Raw genomic sequence first — 22488 nt, 5'->3', positions numbered from 1 at the left:
TGTACTTGTAGTAAATAACTACGTATCGTACCACCTTAATATTTTTATGTTTTTGATCCAAATATATTTATATTGATGTGTGCATCCACGTATATCTACAAACTGTCAAGTTATACGCAAGTTACCAATGGTCGGCAATATTGATGGACTTGATCAAGCGTGCGGGAATTTCATAAACCTCTGACTCACGCCGTCTAACATTAACATAGAATATACAGCTCTCCGTTGTTAACAACATTACCTTAACAGTCATTGACAGATTCCCTTATTTTAAACCTTCTTAAGCATTATTCCGACCGAGTGATACTTTCGACGTTAAGTGTTCAACATTTAAAAGTTACAAATCCCATTTTAATACGCTTATCAAATCCTAGCGTGCAGTTACGTTCGATCTGGAGGGCGAATATGTTAGTGTTTCTATTACCTACGTATTGTAGTTTAGTTGTACGAACCAGAAGACTGAGATTTCATGCACTTTTCATGTATTCAGAATTGAATCATATTTAGTTTTGTGATACGTTCTCCAATAATATTATCCAAATAATTTGTACAGTGTTTATGTTTACGTTGTGTATGTAAACACTGTGACTCTTTACATATGTTTCGTAGAACACATGACGTTTTAAAATCGTGTAAACTCGATTGTGGTGTTAGTAGCCTGTATACAAATAAAAAAGATTTTGCTTTAAAATATACGTTACTTTTTATATCCCTACTCCTTATACACTTTGGTTGTTGTTGAAAATTGAAACCCTTGTAAGGAATTTATCCAGAATTGTTTTATCATCATTTCCTAGGTAAGTAATTGATATGAGTCATAGAAAAAAACAAACGAATTTAAATTAATTCTAACTATAATTTTAAATTATTCAAATAAGTGATTAATTGTGATTATTATGTTGGCAAGATGGATTGGAACAATTAGGATACCTACAGTGATCCAAGAATGTAATTGTGAAAAAAACAACAGTGATATATTATAATTAAACAGTTATAATTATATAAAATAGGCCTACAGTTGAGAATAAAATTTGCATCAAAATGTAACAATGAAGTAAGACAATCTAAGAACATTTTAACTAAAGAAAATAATCTACTAAAGTAGCCTATATAGTTGGTGTTAAAAATTGAGCAATACAAACAATAAAAATAAATCAATGGGAGTTCCGATGGCCGAGCGGTCTAAGTCGTAGGACTTTGGGTCTGAGTTAGAGATAGCGCAGGTTCAAATCCTGTCTGTGACCGTTGCACTTTTTATCAGTACCATCAACCTTGTACTGTATCGACTCTCCCCCTTATTCTGTTTGATAAGATCCTCGCACAGGCCAGTGGCCCATGAGGACGGACAAAATAAGGCTTAAAAGGGGATCGGTCTCTCCTTCTAGAAAAAAAATATATATATATATATATATATATATATATATATATATATATATACATACATATATTTAAAGAACGGGAATTACGTCGCTAGAAACGAAATCAGAGTAACTTAAATTATATAACTTTTATTGATAAACTAAAAGGACTTCAAGGACAAATTTAAACTGAGGAGTTGATGATGTATAATGACAAAGACCTCCGTAACATGGCCGATTCCAAATTTTGTTGACCACCAGTCAAGAATACGAGTTACCATGGTAATTTAACAAGTTTATCTTCATACTATTCTAAAATTATATACTCAATTACAGTGCACTTGTATTTATCAACATTTGATTAGATTTCAAGTTTCCGAGTTACGAATTTTCAAAGTTTTTGGTGGAAAAAACAGTTGAAATAAAATAACTCAATTTTAACATAGCTTCCATTATATAGTTTCCGTTAGCTCTATTAGTTAGTTTGTGGTCAACTTTCAAACTCGGATATCTATATTATTTTATTCGATAGTAAACGTCATATTTCAGCTTTGGTCTTTATTTTTCTTTTATTTAAACAACAATTTTTTCAATATTTTGGCAATGTTTATGATTTAATTTTGTTTTAGTTAAATATACTTAATACAAACTGTATTTTTTTGCAGAAAATTTTAATTATCACTGTATATGATTCCTGGCGATTGAATGGTCGTAGAGTGGTTATGTTGTAAACTGAATACACTTTAATCTTATATTTTTTTATGAGTTCAGAAGTGCTATAAAATAACGATTTTACGACCTAATATTTGAAAAGTTTCCACCTTACCAACGTGGAGGGATTCCATATCCCCAACTCTCCAGTGTTCTGGACATCCCTAGAGAAGGGGAAGAGATATCTGGGGGCGTCTCTGCTGCTACCAAGAACAATAATTACCAAGACTGTGCAACAAGAAATTTATATATTCTGAATAAAAAAATACTATGATCCACTATGGCTATTAACAAACTGAAATTTATTCATATGAACAACTTAAAGTAATAAATATTCATAATAATAAATAAAAAATATGTATAGTATAGAATAATATACATAATGCATGTTGCATTATGATTTGGTAATTGAAAATTCAGCTTAAAATGACATATTAACGTACTTGAATTGCTTATGATTCTTTCTGCGAAACAGATGCAATTGAGATTCTAAGTGCCCCTACGTGAATGGAACCCAAGTTTATCTATGCCGGAAAAATATAGGAAATTGATAAGGAATAATATTTTTTAAATATACCTATTTGAACGGACTATTAGATCAAAATCTGGGTGTTTTATTGAAATAATACTATATATATATATATATATATATATATATATATATATATATATATATATATATATATAGATTGTTATTATTGAAATATAGTTTAGATAGATTAATGAAAATGAATAGCTCATTATTGGAAATACGGGAGGAGCTCTGCTTTACCACAGTTTTCGGCCATAATGAGTTATATTTAATAATAAATCACTTCATTAATTCCGTTTTCAGAACTTAAATTTTGACATCATTTTTATAACGAGTCAAAGGAAGTTCATAAAATGAACGCAATCTTAAAATTGCGGTTGATTCAATGTGAATGTTGAGCAATAAGAGGAAGTTTGACTAGAGTTAAACTCGACATTAACATGTAAGATACAGTTAACAAACAAGGAAAGTTTTCTTTCGCAGCGATTACGAAAGACAAGGTGATGCATGACAAGCCAACTGGTAGATTTTCCCATAAGAAATATTTAAAACTCAACTTTTTTACTTTATTCTTAGTTGTAAAAATATGGGAGACTAGCAGTTACTCGCGGCTCCGCACGCAATATTTCATAGGTTTTGCGCGTGTATGAATACTGCTTTTTGAATGAATTATATTTCCGACACAAATGTTGAGTTGCCTCATTGCTACAATCAAGAAAATTTGTCAAAAATTGTATTTTTATACTCATTTTAATTTACTCCGATCTTAGTATTTCTATTCTAGTCGGTTTTGCCTTGCTCCCGATCAAGAAAATATGTATAGCCTACATACACACTTCTATAAACACTATTTCTGTCAAAAGACAACTAAGAATGGTTTTTACAGCAGGCTTTAAGTACATAGTACAAGATAGATATTAACTTTGTTTTTTATATATAATAATTAATGTTTGTTAAAAATGTACAGTTCAAAGAATACTTTTAGTCAAACTAATTTTCTTAATGGATATTTTCTTAGCCTGTGCTCAATAGCGGTTGCAGAAAAGATTGAAGTAAGACGTATTGTTACTATGCTTTTACACTATAAATATAAAGAAATTTAAAATAGTGTAAAATTAATTAAACATATGGCACTGCTGTCATAAAACAACGTTTACACAAGCCAGTTGATTACATATAACAGGCTCTTTCAATTGATATATCGTAACTTTAGTGACCAAGATGGGTTTTTGCTACTTTAGAGACCAATGGGGTGTATAAGTTGGAGGGATTTTCGAAATAAGATTGTAAAATTTTAGTGCAATAGTTGAGTAGTTTACGCGTAAAAGCAAAACAAACTAACAAAGTCACTTTCGCTTTTACATTATTATTAGGATGTATAATTTTAAAGATATGATTAATAGGTTTTTTAGTTTCTTCGATATTTTTACTAGTTACTAAGAAAATAAATAAAATAATGTTCAAAATGTGTACATTGTACAAGAAACACTAATAATATTTGGGATGCATATAAATAATATCTTTAAAATGAGATATCTGCCATAACTCTGCGATCAAGAATATGTTTCTGATGTCGAAACGAATGTAAGAAGTTAGTTTTGATCTTCATCGTCACCGATTTTTTTTTGCCTCCTCAGACGGACGTGGGCTCCAGATTCCAGGACTTAAGTTCGTGTCAGCGTCAGTGTGTAGATGCTGCACTAGCGGAAGGTGAAATGGAGTTGAATAAACTCTTATCTAGCGTGTTTTATAGCATGTTCAAATAACGAATCTAGACCAGGAGTATGTTCTTATCCATAGTAAGATGTAGTCAGCAGCAGGCGATATTCAAAAAAGCTGACCCCAAATTAGTTCAAAATTATCGTCCCATCTTAATTTTACCGGTCTTCAGTAAAGTTTTTTAAAAGATCTTTTTCAGTCGACTCATGCATTTTTTGGAAAAACACAACTTACTATCATCAAACCAGTTCGGTTTCCGAAGTGGGAAATCGACAACAGACGCAGTCGTTGAGCTGGTCGAGATGATAGTAGAAGGAATTGAAAGTCATAGAAACACACTTAGTGTGTTTCTTGACTTATCTAAAGCATTTGACTGCGTTGATCACAACACCCTAATTCACAGACTGGAATATTGTGGGATACGAGGAGTGCCACTCTTGTGGCTTGAATAGTATCTCAGTAATAGAACACAGTTCGTAAAAATTTAGTGACGTACGGTCAGAGGGGGTGAGCTGGGTTGTGAGGTTCCTCAGGGCTCCGTTCTCAGTCCGCTACTCTTTCTATTGTATATCAACGACGCTGGCTCATCTTTGCACCTAGGACGAATAGTCCAGTATGGCGATGACACGACTCTCTGTTTTAAATGAAAATCAAACACACAACTTGAAATGACAACATTACCTGAGCTCAACAACTTAATTCAACATTTCATTGAGCTCAATCTTAAAACAAACCCGTCAAAATCGGTGTTTGTTCAATTTCATTTGTGGCCAACCATCTCTAATCAAAGTCCTATAGTGATGTTGGAGGAGACTGAGATCGAAGAAGTCTACTCGACTAAATTCCTTGGAATACACCTTGATCGAGGGTTGACATGAGATAGTCATGTAGACAACGTTTGTTCAAAATTGTCCTCAGGCATTTATGTTTTGAGGCAGCTATCCAAATACTGCCCAACTCAGCTATTGAAGACGGCGTATTATGGATTGATATACGCCCACCTGTCATACGGAGTGGTCTTGTGGGAGGTTGAGCAAATACACATTTCCCTAGAGTGTTTACACTCCAGAAAAAAGCCATTCGAACAATTGCAAAACTACAATGGATATGAGACTAGAGGCACGAACAACTACCGAACTGGGAGACACAGGACGGTAGTACATGAGCGTTTGCCTTCTCAGGCAGGAGCTCAGTTTGTCAACAAACTGCCAAATTTAAAAAAAAGTGCCGCAATGCCTAAGGCATTTAAAACTCGTCTGAAAACTGCATTGCTCTCAGAAGCTTTTTACAGTACAGACGAGTTCATGGCACATGTTTGGGTGACCACTTGATTAGCTGACTGACGTTGATGTATGTAAGAAAGTAACCTAGATGTCATGTATAAATCAAAAATTTTAGCCTATTTTCTTCCTAGACAATTGCTATAAAATGTACGTGTTCGAAAGCAATAAAATTATTATTATTATGCTCGCTATCGGGCGTAGTTGTTCGTCAGCATCATTCTTATTCGGTGGGAGGTTCACATTTTTTGTGATGCTATTCTCAATTCACTTATCTACGGATTCCTCCCCAATTTTGAATTGCACATCTTTAGACGCCCTTCATGACATTGTGCCGCAACTTAATTCTTGGCTATTAGAAGACAAGCTGTCTTGTGCTCTCTTTCTCTACGCCATTGGACAGTTTTAATATCACAAGTGCAGAAGACACTGTACAATTCGGGTATGGTGGGTGACGTTTATGTTGGAGGAGCTCAGAATTTCCCCCCCCCCCTTAATTATAACAATACTTAGTTTTGTAACAGTAGTAAATGAAGTATTAACCTAGAGTAATTCTGATTTGCATAAAAGTGCCGGTATCTTGGAAACCAAGCAACATTTACCAAGGTCAAGTTTCGTTGTTTGGACACTAGCTGACATACAGGTTATCACGCCTTGAAGTAATAACTTTGACTTATGGGACACCTGTTCAAGGGCAATACCAGCTTGTTGCACCATCGTATTCTGTAATGATGGTAAGTGGCGATAAAATAATTCCTTGTTATTGTTTATGCTCAAGTTCTCGAAACGTTGTGTTATATCTTTTGTAACATCATATTTTATAACGATGATAAATGTTCGAAATCCTGTTATCCTTTTTAATAATAAAATAATTCCTTGTTATTGTTTATGCTCAAGTTCTCGAAACGTTGTGTTATATCTTTTGTAACATCATATTTTATAACGATGATAAATGTTCGAAATCCTGTTATCCTTTTAATAAAATAATTTCTTCGTTTTTGAAGATAATGGATTGTGAAGAAAACAGGATTTTTCGGACATTTTCCATTCTTCAGTGATACTAATAAAATAATACTTTAATATATTTCGTCGTAATGGAAATGTAGCTGTAAATTTCGCTGCTGAGGTCATGGGTGTAGAATCACCTCGGACAATGGAATGTAGGTATAAGTATAGGTATAATAGCATTAAGTTAACATAGCGAGACTGATTTTTGTGAGAATATTGTTCATATCTGAATGAGATTCCAATCGTTTGATAATTAATCTCTGAATAATAAGTAATTAATTCTAACTGGGCCGCATCGGGCAAAAACTGCAAACAATAAAGGTACCTTCTAAGCTATATTTTCGGGGCGAATGAGTTTGATTATTAATTACTAGCTGTTTCCCGCGGTTTTGCACGCTTTTCGTAAGCTTTGCCCGTGTATGTGAACTTCTGGTTTAATTGAATTATATTTACAACACCGATGTAGAGTTTGCCTTGTTGCCACGATCAAGAAAATATGTTTATGTTTATAGCCATTGTGCACGTACATGTACTTTACTATAAAGTGGTCTAACACTCAAACTTTAAGTTCAGTCAGAAATGTATCTTAAAGACAAATATACATGACAAATTAGCGCCTTCAAATAGTGTTTGGCTATGTAATATACGTAATTGTCTAGTAGTAATTGCAGTTTATAGTGTGCAGGCGCTTTTAAACCTTTTATCTTTTGCAGCGCCGCTTGGTGGTGAGTTACATCAATGGGCAAAGCTTATAAACCTTTTCCGTGGAAAAATACGTATACATACAAATTTTTATAATGGTCTGTCTAATATTTTGCGATTCCATAAAGGACAAACACACAAACATTTATTTTATATATATATATATATAGATTACAGCATGAACACAACTAAAAATTTCTAAATTTTAGAAGCTGGTCCTGTTGTGATGGTGTAAACTATTATATCAATACACATTTCACAAGTCTTATAGGGTTGACATAAATAATACAGATTCAATATGTGTCAATTTTACCTCAAGTCAATTATTTATACATTCAGTTTCGGCATAAGATACAGGTAGCAATATTTCAGTTTAGTTTCGATATTCTCTGAATTATTCAGTTTTGCAGCAACATATTGCCTCTATTGGTAAAGATGTCCCTTAAACTGACTCAAACAATGTGTGCACATTTGCATTTCTTTCCTCTGCATCCACATTTTAATAACATTATTGTAATGAGGTATTAAACAAATCACCATTCACCATGGCAATGATAAATCACCCATGTACATGATATGGACAGGATTTCAGGATTTATTGGACATAAAATCCTTGTGATTTGGCCTTAATCATCGCACAAGAAAATTCCATTCTAAAACTCATCTCAAGATGAAAAAGATTTAGCTGCAATTAATTTGTACGAAACCATGTATATTCACTCAAAATTCCATATAAAATAACATCACATCATAAAACAAAGTTTGCCATAATTGAACGGGAAACACACCATGTACATGTATGTATAAGGAATATTCAAAGAAAAATTATTGTTTTTTGTTTTAAGTTCGGTTTTGACGATGAACTTTCCTTCAAAATCATCGTAAAGTCTTGCAAGTTTACGTATAAGCATTATGGAAATTACGTGTCGTGCTTCCAATAATTTGATCAACGATTTAAATATATGTCTTACTTCACTTACTTAACGAAACGTTGTAGAATTACTTATTGAAACTAATTATTATGAAACAGAGCGTACGCAATATCTGAATCACAACATTAAATTTCACATAGTTAAATTAGTATATTGTCCATCATTGTTATTGTACATTATTGTTATTCGTTGTTGTTAAAGGTGTGAAGGATGGGTTAGTCCGCGTCAGGTACGTTTGGGAAGACTATGCACGACGAGGTTGTATGATCATAACACCAGCAGAACGATGATCACCACAGCCAGCAACAGGAGAAAATTGGTCTGATCAAGCTGGTTAGAGTGAATCAGAAAAGCGAAGCCTATGAGGATTACGACCACTAGCAAATCTCTGTCCATCGTTTTGTCTGGTTAAATACTGCTTCCTAAAACACACGACAAAAAATTATGAATAATATTTAATATAAGTTAAATATTAGTTTTTATTTATTAAACAACAGTCCTTTCTATTCGTGGTTGATTTGCAAAATGGGCGTTAAGAATAACATTTTACTTGGACGCCAAAATATCCTTAGTTGAATTATGATTATTGTAACAAATGCTCATTCGTTTTTACAACACCATACCAGGAATGACATTAGCCCTTAAACTGGTTGTTTCTGGTACCACCAGTATTTCAGCATTTCAGTATTTTTATTCTATAGTGATAATGCTTTGATTGCTGGGAGAAACATATGAAGATTATGATATTTCTGTGTCGGTCTAGCTTGGTCCTTCGACCTTCGAAAGTTAGCCTACATCGCCGGGATATCATCACGATGCCATAGGTTGCTTAGTAATAACTGAGTCAGCGATTACACTGTGAGCTAAACCTTCTCCACACTATATCCTAAATGCATAGCAGTTTTTAAACTCTACATTCTAATTCTACATAAGATGATCGGCCTTACAAAATTGAGAATTTGTTTGACAGAAACACGATCTGGCATAAAGTATGTTACCTGGAAGCAAACAATACAATACTGTACGTATTATCCGTTATTTTTGTCATTAACAAAGGTGATATAAATCAAATAAATGGCAAGTTGAAGACTCCGATGCCTTCTACGATGTTCAGTATATGTTTAAATTGTAAATACTGAGATTAAGTAAGTTTCTTTACTGTAAAACTCAGATGAATGTACGAAATTCTAAGGCATATACACATTAAGTAGTGTTACAATGAATGAATGAATGGGAGGGTGCCTGTGTGAAAGCCTGAGTTATATCGGGATCTGCAATAACTGTATTACTTTCTGGATAACAGAAATTAAATGTAGAGATATAATTAAGGATATTTTGAAAGGCAGTAGCTAGCCTAGACATAGGGGCGTGCCACCCATTGCAGCTTTGACTGGGGAGGCTGGTACAGACCTGGCCTCCCCTTCATCCAAGGAGACATGGCAGATTAATTCCTAAAATCCTTCCTCATTGATCTCGACAGGAAGCGGCCTCTACTCTATCCCATCCTTAATCATCCATACTATCTTGTAATTCCAGAAACAGCGTAAAGGTCCTTACACGCAATTTCTCATCTTCTTGTTCTAATAGAACAACACATATTTAAATACGCCCTATAACTATATCCAACGTAGTAACCAGCTCTTAGTAATATGGAGTTCTAATAGAAGTTTCCTTTCGTTTCCTTAGAAGTTCGGAAAAAGAAGCTCGGAATTCTGTAGACAAATAGATTAGTCTATTGTAACAGATACTGGACAATTTATAGACGATGATACGAGATTAGAGGAAACAGATACTAAAAGTTTAAATATTGAGAGCTAGGAAATACCTAGCCTAAATAACCTTTATACTTTTGGAACTGAGTTTGGAACTTTCGGGACCGTGGGAGATCAGTAACTGTGACCTCTAAAGGAAAATGGCCATTGAAAAAGGAGCACGGAACCTTATTATACATATTTATTCAAGGCGTTTATTTATTTGAAACCATAGTTATGGTGTCAAAATTACATCTTGAAGAGATCCGGAAAGTACTCTCTGGGTGGAATTAATTACAAATCAATAAATAGTAATTATTAGGGTGGAATTAGACTTATTATAAATTGTATATGGATTTTATTTCTTATATTTAGTATCGCGTTTTTTATATTGTTTTATAAGGAAAATATAAAATAGAAGAAACAGACCTTACAGTGACTTTGTGATTCTTGGTTATTGAAATATACACATGTAAGTAATAAATACAAAAATTACACACGTCTCTGCTGTACTGTTGAGTAAATATTCAAGAATCACCACGAGTATTGCAAGAGCTACAATGACCAGGCCCCAGTCTATCATGTTGGTGAAAAAACAAGCCTGGAACAAAAAATTGTTTGAATATTTTTAAGTGTTGCTAGATTTATTATTATTTTAAGATTTGTAAATTGCATTAGTAAAATTTAACAAAATTTATGTTGCCTGGCAACTAATCTATACAGACGGATTTGTATTATCAGCATTTTCGCGGACGTACATGTGATAAGAATCTAATATTATAATTTTTTTCAATCCACTTCAAAACAGAATTTTTGAGGTCAGTTTGAAAAGGAGTAATCCGAACGTTCCATTTTTGTCAAATTTAATAATTTTATTTTCTTTAAATTTACATTTGCTTAATTGTGATTTTAAAATGTTTATATGTTTTGGCTGTATAGGAGAAAGTGGGGAGTTTAATCAAATATCTTTTCAAAATTCCCTTTCATCCTGGATTCTTGTAAAAATCCCAGATTAACATAATTGATAATGGCCTGCAGATGTAGATCGTTGTAATAATGTCCAACTTTTGATGAAAACGGTATTTTACTGCTTTAGTACATCATATAATCAAAAATAATCAAAATCAAAAATACTTATCTAAACTACATATAATTTATAGGTTTGAATATATCGAAATAAGCGTACCTGTTATGAGTATAGGCTTTGACTTACTCGCAGTCACTTGTTCATGTTTTCTTGTAAACCAAACTTGGTTTTGGTTCTTGGTGATCTATGCTAGACTATAATTTTTTCTTGACTGGTCCGATTTTGAATAAGTACCATGGAAACATGGTTTATCAAGTATGAGAACTTTTTAACCATTATTTCATACAAATGGTAATTAAAAATAGGAATAAGTGTCAAGAAATGCAAGTGACTTGTGAATTTTGCGAATCGTCGAATAAAAAGGAATAAACAGTCACTCATCATTCCAGAAAGAGGAATAACCAGTTCAAATTTAATATCGTACTGCTTTTATATAACGCTTCAGTATAAATGCACGCTTACTCTTCTTCCTCTGAATAGGCGGTCAAATTTATGACCGATATTTTTAAATTACACTTCAATCTCAATTAATTTTATTTTTCCACGGTTCTTAAAAATATCGAATACATTGTAAGAAATATTTATTTTACTCTGAAACACTGATTGACAAAATCACGTGGTTATCATTTAAAGTATTCTTGGGTGTTAGAGGTCGGAAGCCATCAATAATTAATTTCACCAGCGATCTCGTATCAGTAGCATGTACACAATCCACACCAAAAGGATAAATGCAGCTGTTGTGATGTCATTGAGGACCAATGCAAAATATCCTGCACCGCACAGGGCCACCGACGAAATCACCAAGTCTCTGTTTCTGTTATTCATGTTGTCAGTGTTCCGAACTCCTGAAACAATTCACTTTGAATAAAAATGTAAAGCTTGTGTTTGTTCAAAGAAAACTTAAAATTAAGTGAAATCCTCAAATGGCTTTAAAGTTTTGTTTATAATACACCAATAAATTTCATGACAGTAAGTATACTGGTCAAGGAGCAGAGAACCAATTTGCATTGAATAGACACAATCTAGTTTTTCGTGAGATCGAGAGAATAATTTCCCCAAGAAAGAAATAGTAATCGACGATGCCAATTTTTGGTGCTAGTCGAAATAAGAGGTAACAGGACTAATAATATTAAATATTATTAATATTAATATTTTTTTCTTAAATCATATTTAGTACACGTCAAACGAACCTTCGGAAACTTAAATAATAGTTACTTCAATGTCAGTCAGCAGGATAAAGGGACAAAGTGGCCGTTTTCGGTAAAATAATATCTCTTATTTTGGTTGGTTGACGCTGTTGTATTTTATTTTATTGTTAAGGATTGTCGAATTAAGTTGTTTACTTATAAAACATGGATTGGATGTCAGCTGCTGCAGTGTAAACAGTACAGATTTATAGAAGCACCATTAGTAATTTAGAACTGGTTAATACAAATATAATATTCATAAGATTAGAGACCTTTTATATAACAATTATTATTCTCTTAAACGGAAATATAGGTCGAAACCTGATCTAGGCAGGTTACATATATAACGTGTCCCACTCGAAAATTGATCTATGTATCAAATCAAGTAAACAAAACAATGATAATAGAAGTTTATTTCAATTTAGTATCGCTCTCTTGTATTTCTAAACAAGTGTTCCTTTGTTTTATCGTAGATCAACAAACCAAAATAGGCTTACTCTTTGTTTAATCTCAAATTGGATACTGCAAATGTTTGTGGTTTCAGAATTTTCAAGGTGCCCTCTTTTTTATAAAGTAGTGTCATTTTAAAATGTTTCTCATATGTACCTGACTTAACCTACCTTTACTGACTGCCATCTTGATTGTAACCCCTTAAGAACAACATTAACTTCAGGTAGTATTTTAACCTAATTTGTAGAGATGATAGTGTTACGGGACTTGTCACAATTTAAAGATATCATTAATGTGCATCAAAATTATTTCACTTTTTATATTATTATGAAGCATTTTTTTCATCTCAAATTTTTTCCCGTACTTCACCATTTACATTATTAGAACGTATACACCATATACAAAAACTAAAAAGCATTAGAACGGTTATTAATAATACCATCCCGTGGTTATTAATGAGACATTTCCCATAATGCTACGATAAAAAAATAGGGCGAAACCGTGCATGGGGTGTAACATTTTTCTTACGGGGAAAAACTTAATATCGTTTCATAATAAACGGCTTTGTCAACAGTCAGAGTTTAAGTAAAACTAATATACCTTTAGGCTTGCCGGACAATGTAATGTTCAGATGATGAGTTTTACTTGTCTACAATTTGGAGTGTCATTTTTACCTCTTGGATACCATGGAAACTCTTTTAGAAAATGAACTATAACAATCAGTATGCTTGAGACGTTTAGTACTTACATACTTTTTAATTAAGGGTCGCCGATAGAAATGACGTCATACTGGTAGAATCCTGGCCTATGCCCAGGCACTACACATATGTGCCCTCTACCTAATTTCTATCTTAATAAGCTTTCCATGTGTTTTAAACCATGTAGCTTGTTATTTTTTTTTAATTTTTACACATTTGTTTTGTATTCCTGTGTTATTAATTCCATTGAATTCCACCTGTTGAAAATTCTTCTATAAAATATTAATTGTCAATGCTGTATGTTTACTCATGTTTAATTTTTAGCAAATGAAGATGATTTAATTTCTATTGCCCCAAAGCGGAACTTGGACAGTATTTCATTAAATAATATTCGCTGAACAATAATTGTTTCCCACATGAAATGATTAATAGGAGTACAAAAAAGATTTAAAAACAAAACAATCCTATGGGGAAACACTTAGAAGTTTCAAATTATAAATTCTATCCAACAATTTTAGTAGGAAGATTTAATTTTTAATTTTAGTCAAAGACGTTTTGAATGTGTATTTGACAACAGTATTTAAAGTCATCTATGTCAAACTTTTGTTACTATCACTTGATAGTAACAACATTTTCATCAAGTAAGTTCCATCAAAAGTAACATCATCAAGATACTCGATTATTAGGTTTTGGAACATTATTCCCTTGTGTTTTTGATTTCTTCACATTTATTAGTCGTATTTTTGCTTAAATGTAATAGTTTTAATTTGTCTCAATTTTTTTCATTTCTTGAACACAACAATTCTGTACCTATTTTATATCACAAAAATATGTTTTCAACTTATTTTTAAAAGTGTATTGCTACAACATCTTTCTTGAAAAACACTTTCTTAGTGTCTCAAAATCTAAAAGTATTCCTAAAGCAGTCTCGATAAATTAATAGTCCGTATATGTCTAACATGTATTACTCCCTCCCTTAATCCCTGGACGTTGTCTTTTCTATTTCAAGTGTAATATCCTTAGATAGGGGAATTACATATACCTCAGAACCTTTGCGGTATTATACACCTTTTAACGGGTCTCGGCCGATTCACTCCGATTGCAAGCATCGCCGATTCAATTCCTTCGACGCCCTGCACGTGTGTAGGTACATGTCATAACTTTTGTATGTAGGCACATTATATTAACGAGTACTTTGGTACTTATCAGCCATCCTTAATAACATTCATTCCACGAATCCTTCAGATTGCTTGTAATATACTAGTTTAATTATCTTACGACCATTGACTAGGCATTAACATCCTGTACAAGAACTGGCTAAAAAAAATCATTTTGACACAATGTATTTTTTCATACACTGTCTCTTATTACTGGATACGGTCAATTCAGGAACCACTTGTACACCTTAGGGCTTACTACTGAAGACCTATGTTATAGACTATGTAATCGGTCGGAGGAGACTGGTAAACATTATTTTGGACTGTGCGATGCTTGGGTTGATGAATAACCCTATTTTAAACTTAAAGTACAGGTGAACGCGATGTCTGCATTGGGTAAACACTCTTGGATCTCGTTGAAGGTAAGTTCCAATTCTATTAATTGAACCTGGGGTACGGAATAAGCTTAGATTGACGTGTTGGGAACTAGAGTGGTGTATATCCTCTTTTAAAATCCAATCTAATATAAGACTACTGACGATGGAATAAGCCCAACAACCCAAAACGTCGTCTGGTCTCCACCCTCAAAACGTTTTACACAACAATACCTCACTGTCTGTAATAGAATCTTTATCTTAGTTGTTATTTTAATGCTACTTCTTTTACACTAGACTTCTCATTTTGACTTACAAACATTGTGCTTAATTGTAAATTGTACTCAACAATATACGTTTTTCAATTTAAGTTTCATACTAGAAGAATAAACATAAATATTGATTTATTATTCTTACGACGTATTTTATGTGTATAAATTTAGAGGATTATTGTTAAGGGTAATGTAAAATCCGAACCATATGGTTATAAATACGATTCAAATTTTATTCAGTGTTTTTTTTTTTTTTAAATGGCTGCAGTTAAATCTCTTCTTGAGATGTAAATGACGTCCTCGTCAGTTGACATGAGATAGAAATTCTATTTATTATTATATAAACAGTATGTGAATATGGCGTCTGTAATGTGCTTTGGCAATTTTTCTCTGAAATCTCATGAATAAAACATAACAATAGTAATAGTAATACATTTTTAAATATTAAATTTAACAATTGCATTGTGACAATAATCGTTGACTTTATTGACATTGTATTGACAATAAAAAATTGATAATAAAAATGTCAACGGCTTTCTACAAACAACAAATTAGTACAAAAAGTTATTAGTTTTTATTTTTCATATTATATGTTATCTTACTACACAACTTATAGTTTTAAGGCTGCGGAACAGAAATTTTACATACTTCAATTTAAGGAATTATAACTATGCTTGATTAACCAAACAGTAATTAAATTTAATTTGTGTCTTTGAGTAACATTGTTTATCCAGCACAGAGTAGTTACCATCCAATAACCGCTCAGTGTATACAGATAAGAAAATAATCCAAGTCGCTTTAATATTTATGAATATATATTGGTGTTGCGAGACGGCAGGTGGTATAATATGGGTAACATATTACCTAATACAACCTCTTGGCTGGTGTCAGCTTGATTTAACCACGAAATTTACTACGTCTCAGAAGTATACGTATGTTTTAACTTGTTATTAAAATTAATAAATTATGTTTAAAAAGTCTTAATTAATAATTAATTGATAAAAGTTATCAATATGATATTATTGTCATTATATTCATGTTTAAAAGTACCGACATTATATGGTAGTGCAATAGGATCAACAAATTAAAAACCAAAAGTCTTTCGTCGACATATTAAAAAAGTATTTAAGGAGTCGCTCATTAAGATAACTTCCTTGAATAACGAATAAAATGAGAACACCTTTTACCACTTTACAAGGAATTTCAGGTGTTTAAAGTAGAAAGTTTTGCCAATTTTGTTGTCAGGCACAAATAATAATGGCTTAAAATAAAAATTCGTTTGTTAAAAATATTTACAGGATATATCTGGCTGTCAAATTGTGTAATAATTTAATGTGATAGAAATTATATTTTTAATTAAATATAATTGAAGAAAACGACATGTACAAGAGGCCATTTTAAAAATGTAAAACCCGTTTTGTAATGAATCAAGGGAACCTTTATGTTTGAACTTAAATTGTATCACAAACTAAATTATGAATATTTTTCACTTTTCTGTATAGTCAACATGAAAATTTAAATATTTTTCAAGTCGTGGCGCCAGCTTTTAAATCCTATCATCTAAGAACTGTGCTTATATCAACATGTCAGCATTTTCCAATCGCTTCCCACGAAGAAATTCCTTGAGTTTTGAGAAAAATATGAAAGTCTGATGGTACTGGCAGGGTTGCATGGCGGTTGATCCAGTAATTAATTCCCAACGAAACTTGTCCAGGCTGTGTCTGTGTTCTTAACGCGATGTGAGGCCGAGCATTGTCGTGAAGTAGAACGCCGCTAGAGAGTAGGCCTCGCCGGCAGTTTTGAATAGCGCGCCTAAGATTCAATGACGTTTTACAGTATCTTTCTGCATTTATTGTCATTTCTCGCAGCAGAAAGTCTATGAAAAGTATGCCTTCGGTCCAAAAAATACTGAGGCCATGATTTTCCTTGTTAAAGGGTCTAGCTTGAATTTCTGTGTTTTGGTCGGGGAGTTTAGGTGATGCTAATCATTGAAGTTTAGTCTCTGGAGTGTAGTACGCAACCCAAGTCTCATCACAAGTTACAATGTGGCTTAAGTGCTCATCACTTTTTTTGTTAAGCGCTCCAAAAAGGGCAAAGAACGCATTTTGCACACGCTTTACATTTTGTTCTTCTGTTAACATTGTTGACACCCATCTCGCACAAATTTGTTTTTATATAGATCCAATTAAAAGCAACGTTGTGTACGAGTATGCCAAAGTTAATAATAAGATTTAATTTTCCCATATTTGTTTCATCCCAACAAAACCTTTGAAATTGTATACAACTTAATCTTAACACATGCTTACATTTACGCAGACTTGTTCAGCATACACCAATTCAGTCAAATTGATCCGATTTTTCTCAAGTAATTATTTTAATGGACATAAAAATAATACAAAAACCTGTTAATTTCACTGTAAAAACTTTGCTTTCCTTGTTACAAATATTTTATTTCTCGATGTACACCGTACTGTATGTTACGTCCTTGCTAATTTTAAAAGTTTCAAGACACGGTTTCCTAAATTATTTGTCTATAGTATTTAATTTCACATGAATATTATGCTATTTGTGAAATGAGGAAACTCATGAGTATATCTCTCATTTGTTTCCCTAGTAGATTTTAACTTTTTGGACCAACTCAAATTGGAGTAATCTGACGATTTTAATAGGCGACTGACGAAGAGATAAAAATAGTCTCGAAACAGGTAGCCTATAATCACAATCTACATAGATCAGTGATGGCTTGATGATGAATTAAACCAACTTGTAATCTTAGCGGTCAGATGGCCAAATTTAAGACACTGAAAATTGTATGTACAACCATTACATGTTTGTATGGGCGAATGTTATGGGTTATGGGCAGTGCTGAAACTGGCCCTGAATCGATTCTGTAAGATACAATAGAATAGCTGACCTCGCATATCGGGAGGGATGACCCTAGGGAAATGTGGCTCCTTGCTATTCATAGCCCTTACCGAGCCCTTAAAGGAATACAGAATTTCCCTTTTATACCAATACTGGACAGGAGCTCTCATCCATGTCGTACAATTTTATCTGTTTCAGATCTTTAGTTTATAGATAACGATTCTGAATACTTTTTGTACCACTGTTTGTCAATGTTTCGAATGAAAATTGTTAAAAATAATTTAGCCTATCATAATAAAATTTGAATGTGTTCAATAAGTGTTAAACGTAACTATGGCATTTTGAAACAAAAATAAAGACTATAACAATGAAATGTGTTATAACCCTAAATTAACTCGTATCTGCCAAAGAGTATTGCTACTACGATGAAAAATACGGGTCTTTTTCGTTTAAGGGCCAGCACCTTACAAACATACTATACCTGACTGACAGTGCATTTAATCGTTTTTTTTCTGTGTTATTAGTTCCTAGGGCAGTAGTCCAGGTACTACTTCTAGTATAAACTCGTCTTATCTTATCAGTGATAAACGCGCGCCGCTTATCTTTTGCCTGTAATGAAACCTGCGTTAGTTCTGTGAGTTATACTTAGTTTTTTCTTGTTCAATAAAGCGTGGTGAGTTGATCTGGGCTTGGACTTTGCAAGCTCGAGTTATTTTTTTTTTCTAAAAGAGCAAGCAGCGCAAAGCGCTGCGCAGCGGGCAAGCATCGCGTGATCTGAGTTTTGAATAGGCAAGCTAGGGTCTTTTGTGCTGCCCTTAAACGAAAAAGACCCAAAAATACAGTTATTTTACCATAACGAGGCGTCGTATTTACGTACCAGTACGATGATATGAGTTAATATAACGTAGCATGTCAAGAGTTAAAGTTTAACACTACAGTAGCCTAGTAGTAACGGTCTGGTACCGATGATTTGTATTTATGGTATTGATCAGAAATTACTGTAATATTATTCTACCAGTTTTACACTGTACTGGTATTTCAAAGTTAAAAAATATAGCAACTATAGTGAACGTTAAAGCACGATTGTAACAGATAAAAGCACTGAAATAATTGACCACAAACCTATTAAATGGTTTTTAACACTGCAGTGCATTTCTCAGAATATGTATTTTATTTGTCATTGCTTTGACATACCCAATTAGATGGTGGAGATGGGCTTAGCTTAAAAATATGGCCTGCATCCGAGCTGTGCGAATTGAATTGTCCAGAGCTGAGACACAATAATAACTTTGAGAACCACGTGGCAATATAATAAATGGGATAACATTTTTACCCAATCGATGTTACTATCTGGCTTACTTCTTGAAGGTGCTTATCCAATCCATGGTGTAACAATCCTGTACAATAAAATCTCGAAACTGATTTGCTTAAAATCTGATGGGAAAACAGCTAAAGTAATTGGCGTAGGAAAATAAAGTACGAAGCGTTAGCGAAGACTATTTACTAGACTGTTTGAAAAAGTTTCATTTCTGTTTATCTGGCAGCCAAGAATGTAGTCAGGAAAAATTTGTGGCGGGTCAAGACAACTGATATGGACAGAAAGTAAGGCCAAATTTCGTTCCTTAAAAAGTTTTTGGCCCGTATCTATATCGAGAACGATCTTTCAGCAGTAAATATTAGTAATAGTGTATTATTTAAATAATAATAATCGTTTATTAAAGAAGTAATTGAAACAATTGAAAATTTTGGGTAGTCCAGACCCCTGAGACCCAACCAAGAAACCAACAGTAAATCTTACAAATCTAGAAATTACTCTTAACAACTAAAAACAAGCAATAGCATAATATATCAATTAACAAGTCGTATTCACCGTTCATAACATGCAAATGTACATATGCAGCTAATTTTCGATATTAGGTTCGATAATGGTTCATGTTGGTCCATTGAATCTTGCTTAGTATTAGCGAAAATGTTTACTTATTCCCACTGGTAATCATGATGGGAACTATGAAACCGTAGAAGAAACAAATTTGCAATAAAACTGAGTAGATTCATTACACATGCAATATATGACACAGCAACACATGAAGCCTCACTTTTCGCAAGATAGAGATATCTTGATCTCGAGAGAGAAGGACTTTATCTGTCGAACTTAAATTTTACAAAAATCTGCATTTCTATTATTAGAGAGATAACGGTGATAGTCCATGTTCATCTGTGAGGGTTTGGCTGTGCTTGTGGCTGTGATGACACAATTATTTCTCTTCGGACTGCGTGGGGGACTGCATACATTCTTTATTGTATGTATGATGTTCCGTCCGCAGGACATCTGTAGAATAAAATAAACCGTAGATTTGAAATTTGCATGAATTTGCAGAAAAGCCTGTTACGTCACACTTGGTCTGCCATACCTTGTATTAATAAGATTTATGCCAACCGACCTAAAGTTAAAATGTGATTTTAGATAACTTCACATCAATATGAACTGTAGACAAAATCCAATCACAACCTTGCGATTATTTCTTGTGCCAGTTTTCTTGTATACGGAACATTGAAATTATATAAATTTGTATATAATTTATATAAAATTTTATATAATTTATATAAAATTTTATATAATTTATATAAAATTTTATATAATTTAAATAAAAAAATAATAAAAAATAAATAAAAAAATAAAAAAATAAATAAAAAATGTTAATTTATATAAAAATATATTTTTTTATATTTTTTATACAGACAAATAAAAATAAAAATTTATGTGTGTGTTTATGTTGTTGTGTAATTACGTATAATATCAATAGCGTTTAATTTACTCGTATATATCACACGTTATCCATATAGAAATCTGAATATACACTGTTTATTAACGGAATACTAATCGTAACGCGAACAGGGTCTATCCACAACTATTAATGCTAGAGTAAAGCCACCGGCAAAGTTCTATGGATTCACGAAAGGATATTTAGGTTATGAATTAAGAATCACAATTTAACTTAAAAGCAGGAATTGCTACAAGCAAACTTATAACCATATTTAGTTTGTTTTTTTAGTACTGGTATAATATTTTGATAGAGTTCAAATTAGATATCGGGAATATTTTGGTCTAGCGCAGTAAGATGAAAGCAATTAGATAAAAACCGAAACAATCTATCAATTTGCTTGAGTTTAAATGAAAATGGAACGTTCTAATGCCGCATATTATACTGAATAAATCAAGATTTGAATAATTTAATTTATTTCTAGTTTGTGGGGAAAGGTCCCTTGGTCAATTCAATAATAGCTGTTTCTATTTTTTCCGAGAATTCCGAATAATATGAGAAGTAATATCTGGAAACCGATAAGAAACCCCTAGGGTAACGTAAAATCAAAATGATACATGAGCGCGCAGAGTAGCCCTCACCAAATCGTACACTGACCCACGGGTCCACAACTTTGGTGATTATGGAGTCTGAAGTAGTTAGCAAACACGTTACTAGGGTCCTTCTAGTTATCATCAGTGGGCCGTGTTGACTATTTAATCAATCAATCCGGAGTCCAGTGGCTAATCAAGCCCTGCACTTGATTGTCAATCAATATTGATGAGCAATCAACCGGAAACTAATCCCATCACAGGATATCTTATTCGGATACAACGCTGTTTCATTGTAATCTGCATAGTGTGACCCTGAGGCGCAATAATTTTGTTTGTGCTCGAGGGATGGCCGTACTCCAGCCAGGGGATATTAGTGCACTCGAGTAGATTGTGTTAATGCCATAATGCTGCATGTGATACGACAATAGAGGCCGTATTCGATGCAGATTATCTCTTTGATGAAACCTCTAAGATAAGTGAAGGCGTTATTGCATTCATACCTTTTCATGCTATGAAAATTGTTAAGTGTATTGGAACCTATTAGGGCTAACAAAACTATAAGGAGGTTTTAAATGAAGTCTTAACGTACTATAATCGTGTTTTCATTATAACGTGGTTCAGAATTTATTTCGAGAGCTGAGTCTATAGTACAGGCCGAGGTGTTCAAACATCGCCCCAGAAACCCGCAAGATCTGAAGCAAGCTATACGGGAGGAAGTTCTGCGCATACCTCAAGCCATGCTCGAGAGAGTCCACGACAGTTTCAGAATTCGCTTGCAACAGCGTATTGATAACCACGGTCACCACTTATCTGATATTCTTTTTGAAAAGAAAGTAGAAAAAACTTCCCATGTTATAGAATAAGTTAAAATGAATAAATTTGTTTATTGGAAAAAAACTGTGGTTTTATTATCATTTAAAAAATAGGGAGGTTATTTTGCCGCACCCTGTAGTTTGAGCCATCCATCGGCTGCCTAGGAAAATGTGAGCTGATAATATTGCGAGGGTATCGATGGTCGCACGGTCTACATGTCAGGCTTGGATCTGAGTT

The 22488-nt window shown here is 33.1% G+C and overlaps 2 long non-coding RNA genes across 4 annotated transcripts; both read right to left on the bottom strand.

The window, feature by feature from the left end:
• Positions 1-8372: 8372 nt before the first annotated feature.
• LOC124365269 lies at positions 8373-11312 on the bottom strand. 3 transcript variants are annotated; one of them, XR_006922728.1, is made up of 3 exons: positions 11180-11306; positions 10423-10594; positions 8373-8664 (listed from the first exon to the last, which is right to left on the bottom strand). It is a non-coding gene; the product is annotated as an uncharacterized LOC124365269 (long non-coding RNA). The 3 variants fall into 3 exon arrangements; XR_006922726.1 differs by having other exon boundaries at positions 10494-10594; XR_006922727.1 differs by lacking the exon at positions 10423-10594 and having other exon boundaries at positions 11180-11312.
• Positions 11313-11644: 332 nt separating this feature from the next.
• LOC124365268 lies at positions 11645-13397 on the bottom strand. Its single transcript, XR_006922725.1, has 2 exons — positions 13318-13397; positions 11645-11925 (listed from the first exon to the last, which is right to left on the bottom strand). It is a non-coding gene; the product is annotated as an uncharacterized LOC124365268 (long non-coding RNA).
• Between the last annotated feature and the right edge of the window lie 9091 nt (positions 13398-22488).

This window comes from Homalodisca vitripennis, chromosome 6 (genome assembly GCF_021130785.1).
Source record: "Homalodisca vitripennis isolate AUS2020 chromosome 6, UT_GWSS_2.1, whole genome shotgun sequence".
Classification (NCBI taxonomy): Eukaryota; Metazoa; Arthropoda; class Insecta; order Hemiptera; family Cicadellidae; genus Homalodisca; species Homalodisca vitripennis.
This window is presented reverse-complemented; position numbering and strand designations above follow the sequence as displayed.